Raw genomic sequence first — 8,060 nt, 5'->3', positions numbered from 1 at the left:
GAAGCACGTACATACAAGCCAATTTATTTAGGATTTGTTTAGGGCTCACTCAAATATGACAAGCATTACATTTTTTTCCTATATAATATTCTCTGGATAGTAGCTGTTGAATTGTGTAAATTGATGAGTGTTTTTTATCTGAAACCATGATCATGTGATGTTGCTTTTTATAGCATATTTTTAAATTTCATTTTGCGATGAAAAGTTATTACATACACACACATCTGTTGTTCCCGAAGTGGATTAAATGCATAGGAACGATGTGATAAAAGCCATTAACTAAACAGTTATTATTTCTGGTGTTTTTACCAGAAATACACCAGAAATATTATTGTAATATTCATGAATGCTTGGGTTTGTTTCCAATTTTGGACTGTTATGATACAAACATCTCTTGATAAACATATAATCTATTTCTGTTGGACACACATAGTAGTAGAATTGCTGCACCAAAAATAGGCTTTATGAGGTACCATCATAGAATTTTTCAAAATGTATTTTTCCCATTTCATTTCTACCAGAAGTGCCTGTTACTCTAAATCCTCAGTGTCATTTGGTACAGTAAGCTTTCTTTTTTTCTTTGATACAGTCACTCCATAAATTGTGTAGTGATTTGTCCTAATGTTTGTAATTTAGATGTTGGTAATGACTAATGGAATTGAGCATCTTTTCAAAAATATAGTAACCATTTGGATGTCTCTTTTTTAAAGGATTTGTTTAAAATTCTTCCATAATGTTTTTTTTTTCCCACTGCTTATCTGTAGTTTTCTTACTGATTTGTAAGAGTTAATTATATATCTTGAATAAGAGCTCTTTAACGATTATACATGTGACATGCCTTCCTGTAAACTCAGGCTTGTCTTTTCAGTCTAGTTGATGAACAGGAGTTCTTAATTTTAATACAGTCCAATTTGTCATTATTGCTTTTCTGGTTTCAGCTTTTTGTGGTGTAAGAAACCTCTGTTTACTGAAAAGCTGTAAAAATATTTTCCTGTGTTATCTTTTGCAAGTCATGTTGTTTTATCTTTCATATTTTGATCTTCAATATACCTGTTAATAGTTTAACATTAATGTGACCCCAATCTTGCCATTGAGGTCTAAAGGGACATAAGGCAATGCTGTTGTTAAGGAACGTGTTCTGTGTCTTGAGTGTGGTGGTTATTTAGGGCTATCTGTTTTCGAAATTTAGTAACAATACATTTAAAATAGGATCCTTTTATTGTATAACATACATCAACAAAGTTGATTAAAAATACCTAACTTGAGATAATTTTCTTCTTTTTTACCTAGATATTCAAATATATAAATTATTTATTTGAAAATTTAAGTTAGCATCTATTAGAAACATAAAAATAAATAGGGTCTTACAAAATACTTAATCCACTGCTCACTGTGAGACCTTCACAATTAATCCAAATTAAATACTGCTTAATAAAAGCTTACTGTTGTCACATAACTTATTGTTTGCAATGTTATTGATCTGCAAATAGTAATAGGCTGAAATTTTCATATTGATTATAATCCAAAGCCTAATAATTTGTTTTCACATTTAAAATTGTTTTCTAGAGCTCTGATTTTTCAAGTTTAAGCCAGCCATAAAAATATAAAGATTATGGTTTCTAAAGTAAATTTCAGCCATTTTTATTTGACTGAAAGAAAAACAATTTTATAAGTCTCACCAGGGATCTTTAGGAGATTTGCAACATACATTTTTTCTCATTCTCAAGAAATGTAAGAAGTTTTTATTTAATTCATATATCACTAGATGATTAAAATGAAGTCATGTTCTCTCTATCTATACTTATCATTTGCTTCATTACGAAAGCATTTTTCTTTTCTTTACAGTTGGTGAAGAAAGGGATAGATGAGTCAATCATTTGATCTTTTAAAGACATGATGTCACACCAGAAAATTTACTCAACAGCAAGTCTGTAGTACTAAGCAGTAGTACTGGCTTGACTCATTTTTCAAAAAGTATGAATTTATCAATTAGATGAAGAAAAAAGAAGGGTAATCCAAAGTATTGGATGTCCCTATAAAGCCTTTTGGGCAAATATACCTGATTCCTAAACCAAAGTCTGATTTACATATGGATGAAATAAATGACCATTTAAATAATTTACTTTTTTTAGAAACACAGTAGATCTTCTTGGTCCCTCAGTCCTTCCTCATGTGTATCTCAAGTCTAAATAACCATTGCAATAATTTGTCTCTGCTTTGGGCCTTGAGTACTCTTTTGCTTATTTTGCTTTTGAAATCTTATAAGGTTGATTTCAGGGTAGTCATACCTCAAGCCACATTAGTTAAAACTTATGAGACATTTGTTGTTCTTTAGGGAAAGGATATGTTAAGTACCCCTAGAGAGAGTCCCTGAAAAGCTAATGTCACAACACCAAAATACAACACGTTTGACTTTAGACCAGCCCTAGAAAAACTATTAGATAAAGTATTAAGTATGTTCTAAAAGTGATTTATACCTTTCCTGCTGGAACAAAACTTGAAATTTATACATTACTTACTAAACTACTGGGAAAACAATCAATTAGTTTGGGCAGTATTCTAACCAGATTGAGGCAGCATTTGAAGCAGTAAAAATATGAAGGCTGCCGTGATGGTCATATCAAGCTAATAATTCCTTTCCAATTTCCATTAATCAAACAAAATTTACTGAACACTTATGTTGTTCCAGACATTGGGATACATGCTGGAGAGTCCAAAGAAGAAAAGGGAATGTTATGGGTATGGTCCCTAGTTTCATGTAATTCACTTTACATAAAAAATTCTAGGCGTGTGTTGGTGGAAAAAAGTTCAGCTTGTATTATTTTGAAGTGTATCCATATTTCAATTAAATCAAAATGATGTTACATTTGTTCATACAAATTAAGAAATGCTTTGGAAAATTTGTAATAATTATTAGGGAGAATGATGTTTGCTATATTCTGGGTTTTAAAAAAATGGTTTATAATTTTATGTACTAAATATGTCTAGATTGCCTCTTTCAGCCCCTTTACCCAGTCTACAGCCACAGTTATCTATCTCTTACTGCCCATATGTTGTGCTTTATTTGGATTACTGCACCAGTTCTTAACAAGTGTATTTGTTTTTGTTAGTGTTCTATGTATGACATACTGTTCCAGGCAATGGAGATAACAACAGGAAAAAAAAAATGAGCAGACTTCTGAATTCACTGAATTTATATTTTAGTGTGTGTGTTATTGGAAATAAACAAAAAGATTAAGAAAAATGTTATTTTAGAATGTGCTAAATATTTTGAAAGGAATAAACATGGAGGCATGTAGAGAGTGACAGAAATGAGCGGACTATTTCAGATAAGATGTTAACTTCCTAGAAGCTAGCATTTAAACTGAGATCTGAGTGGTAAGAAAGTCTAGATACTCATAGGTGGGAAAGAACAATGCAGTCAAAGTGAACTGAATGAATGGGTCCAGTAGTCAAGGAAGGGCTCAGCATGCTAGGGTGGTTAAATGAACTCCAAAATATATGTACTATGATGAAATGTGCCTAGTTGATTGTGACCTCACATATGTTAGGAGATAATTATATGTGGGTATTTGGCATTCTTGTTTATCTTGAAAACATGGTACAACTGGCCTTTTGTTCCAGACTGGCATTTCAAGGATGTTTATATAGTGGAAATAGAGATAGTCAGTGCTAAATAAGACTTTCATTATTGACATACTCAGCAAAATTAAATTTGACATTTTATCTTTATCGCCTATTGAATAATCACCAGTAGTGTCAAATTGTTATTTTTATTTGATGGATATATGTAAGAGTCTGGTGTATGGTCTTGGAAAATACACCCAAGGTCATTTCCTCTGTACTGCAACATCATTGATGCTAATTCTATGGTTATGTACATGTCTATAGTTAATCTTAGTTACATTTCTCCTATTTCACATTTTGTATATATTCTAATTTACTCTTGAGTTTGTTAGTGATCTCTCTGTATAACCATACTGCTTTGTGAAATTTATCTTCATAATTCCTCAAGGCCAATTAGAAAAAATGATATTATTAATAAATACTGAAAGAAAGAAATTTCACTCTTCACTGGATAGTCTCCTCCTTTTTAACAATAATATGAATTCATCTTTCACCAATCTATCTCTTCTAAGGCAACCTGACAATATTTATCAATAATACTTCAACCTACTTTCTAGAATATGACAGACATTCAAATTAATTTACCCTTTCAAAGTGTTGATAGCTTCTGAAATTAGACTTAGGGAGATAGCCTGGAAAAATGATATTAATCTCTCTCTCCCACTCAGACTTTCTGAATGAATAGGCAGCATTTCCTCCATTTGAGTGATGCATGTGTTTTATTTTGTAAGCATCAAGTGTCTCTAGAAAGATAGAAAAATGGGAGCCAAGAAGATTGGTACTTTTCAAATGGAAAAAACTCAGATAAGAATCTAGGGTCAATGCAGGAGCAACCAAAAATATATAATTTATGAAAACCATTAAATAAGCATAACCACTTTCTTTTAAAAAACTGCCTCACCAAAATCCAGGGTTTTTGCTTTTTGGGTTTTTTTTAAGTATCTCTTTTCCTTATTGGGGAAAAAAAAGATTTTTACATACCTTTCTATTCATTCATTTAATATTAATATGACTTGAGAAGAGACATGTTAAAGTGTAGAAAAAATAACATAGGAAAAATGTCATCAGAAGCAAAAATACCTCACGATAGCTGGACCTCTGACTTGTACAACATTCTGGATTTATAAGTTTTTCATAATTTGCATAGCTTCAAGCAAAAAAAAAAAAAGCAAATACACATATATGGAGCAGAAGATTTGAGATTTGCAATTTCATATGTATAACTGAAAATTGTAAAAGCAGAGATATAATTTCAACTGAATATTTTATAATAAAATCAAAACACCTTCAATAAAGTATTTTACAAGGTACCAGGAAGAACTTTCATTTAGTGGACATTTCTCAAACCTATATTTCTCCCTCGTTTAAAATGTTCTAGGCTGATGATTCTGTCCTTTAAACTATAGTAGACCACAACCAATTCTAAAAAAAAAAAAAAAAAAAAAAAAAAAAACCAGCTTTTACATGATCTGTCCAAGTAAAGGGGACAAAACCAGCTGTCAGTGTGAATTACATAGCAGGAATTTTCTAATTTGATTTAGAGAAAGTAAGACTATTGTCTATTAATTTAATTGCTTGGGGCTCTCCCTAGCCCTGGAGATATTTTAGAAGAGGTAAACAAACAAACAAATGAATAATAATTTTAAAAGAAGGAAATTAAAATGATGGCAATTGAACTCTTATCCCATGGGATCAGCTTCAGACTTGTCAGGCTTGTCTCTTGACTCCTGTACACTCAATAGGACCCTCAAGGTTACATGTGGCTCTCTGATGCTGTCAGAGCTTAACAGCATCAAGTACATCACTGCTGATGATCATGCCATGAAGTGCCAGAAAAATACTGTCAACAAAAATATCTAAGATTTTAAAATCTTTTGTGTATTAATAATCTCCAAATTAAACATTTAAAATAAAAAAGCATCAAATATGAAATGCATGGCAATTTTCTGGAGGGTCTGAGCATCTTGTTATCAGTGCTCTTGTTTGTTTTGAATTGTTCAAAACCTAGTAAAATGATTTAAATTCCCTTTTGCTCATCTATGGATGTAGAGAATATTGATGAAGTTAGGTCTGGGTGCACAATAAAAGACACTTAAAATGAATAAGTGGTTTAGTCATCTGTCCCAGTTGAGTAAATGGCTACAAATAAGGAGACTTAAAGTGCATATAATACTTTTGCTCAAAGTCAGGCTGTCCCCTCTGGGTAGTTAAGTACTGCATGTATTTGTATGGACACACACACACACACACACACACACACACACACACACACACCTCTTTTCACTTCAGTTTTTCATTCAATAAGCATGAATTGTGTCTCCTGTAGTCTAGGTACACTCCTAGGTTCTATAATGGAAAAAATAAAAAAGGCAAGGTCATTACCACATAGAAGCTCACAGCTGACTTACCTCTTACTTTATTCTATAAGTTAATTAAATGAAACCATGGAGGTTCAAATATCCTCATATAATAAATCAGAGTTTTAAGCCTAATTGAAAACCTCATTATATAGCATATTTACTAATAATTTGAATATTTTAATGTTATCTTACCCCTATTAAGGTATAACTGACAAATAAAATAGTATATATTTAAGATGTATAGCATGATGGTTTAATATATGTATACACTGTGAAATGATTATGTCAAGCTAATTAACACATCTATCTCCTTATATAATTATTATGTTTTGTATGTGATGAGAACAATAAAGCTCTCTTCTCTTAGTAAATTTCAAGTATGCAGTACAATATTATTAAATACAGTCACCACACTATACATTACATCCCTAGAACTTACTCATTTTATTACTTTATATCCTTGACCAACTTCTCCCAATTTTTCCCATTCCCAACCCCTGGCAACCACCATTCTATGGCTTCTATGAGTACAAATATTTTAGATTCCACACATAAGTAACACTATACAATATTTGCCTTTTCTGTCTGGCTTATTTCACTCTATATAATGCCCTCCAGTTTCATGCATGTTCTTACAAATGGCTGAATAATAGTCTATTGTTTATAGATGCTATATTCATTTTATTTTTTTAAATGATGAGTAACATCTATAATTATGTAGTATTTAAGGGGGCAAAGATACTGTCCTAAGGACAGAAAAAAGAAATTTTTTTCCTGAATCATTTCAGAGTGAACAGAAGATTTATTGTCCCATTACTCCTAAACACTCAATGTTGATTTTCTACATCACGGACATTCTCTTTTATAAGGCCAATACAGACACCAAAATCAGAAAATTATTAAAGACATCTTATAACCATCTAAAACCAAGACTCTCCAAGCAAGATTTTCTAAAAGTTTTCTTTCTATAAAAATTGATAAACTAAAAGTACATTTAGATTCTGAAAAGAATTCTGGGAATAATTATAAAGCATAAGTAAAACAAAAAATTGAAATGTTAGAAGATAAATGTAAGCAACTCACCCCAAATACAGAACCAAAGACAGGCTTGGAAATTTATGAAAAAAGATTAGAAAATTAGGGGACCAACTTAGACAGCACATTTAAAAAGTCTTACTGAAGTGACCTTTCTGGGAGGGTGATACAACTCCACCAGTGAGAGCTCAAGAGATATGACAAGAAAAAGGACTGATCCCAAGAATCAGATTTAATATATTCTTTAGAAATAAAATAGTATTCAATTGTGCTTTTACAAAACAATCTTACATAGTAGATGGCTGTTTCCAATCTTCTCTGTCATGTACAGTGGAAATACAGAGATGGGATAGGTGTGGGCAAAGTCAATCCTTCTTATGACTCCAGACAATCCAAATTGTCCTGAGAGGGCAGGACAATTTGGACCTTTCCTTTTGGATATTTTCATGTGGGATGTGGGAACAAAGTTGTCTTAAAAGTGTCAGGGAAGGAGCAGAATCTCTCTGAGCCCAGCTTCTTTTGTTTATTGTTTTTTCTTAACAGGCAAAGTAAAAGATGATTTCAAATTAAAATTAAACAAACAAAAGCTCTTCCCTAATAACCGTCATACTATACATATAAGCCATACTATTTATGACTTGGATTCTGATACCCCATTGGAGAAATGATAACTTAAACTTCCTGTTTTCTACATGGCCCACATCTGGTCAATACGTGACATGCCTTCCTTGCCCTGACATTGTTGCGCAGCAGTTAATGCCCCAGTGGTTCTCTGACACAAACTGCTTTTTATTTCTCTGGAGTGAGTCAGCACTAACCCACATGGATCCCCAACTGCAGAGAGTACATTACAAGCAAACTTCTAGGTGTTCCCATTGGAGAACCCTTCAATAATTTTGAGTTAGAAAGTAGCAGTTCCCTTTCCGGTTGGTGGGATTTCACCAGAGAGCTCTGAGGAAAATTTCTTGCCAAAAATAAAATTTTTAGAATACATAAAATTCCTGCAGTACTAAGAAATGCCTTATATAACTGGGAAGC

The sequence above is a fragment of the Rousettus aegyptiacus genome, unplaced genomic scaffold (assembly GCF_014176215.1).
Source record: "Rousettus aegyptiacus isolate mRouAeg1 unplaced genomic scaffold, mRouAeg1.p scaffold_m13_p_6, whole genome shotgun sequence".
In the NCBI taxonomy this organism is placed as follows: Eukaryota; Metazoa; Chordata; class Mammalia; order Chiroptera; family Pteropodidae; genus Rousettus; species Rousettus aegyptiacus.
The sequence above is the reverse complement of the archived record's forward strand: the minus strand, read 5'-3'. Positions refer to the sequence as shown.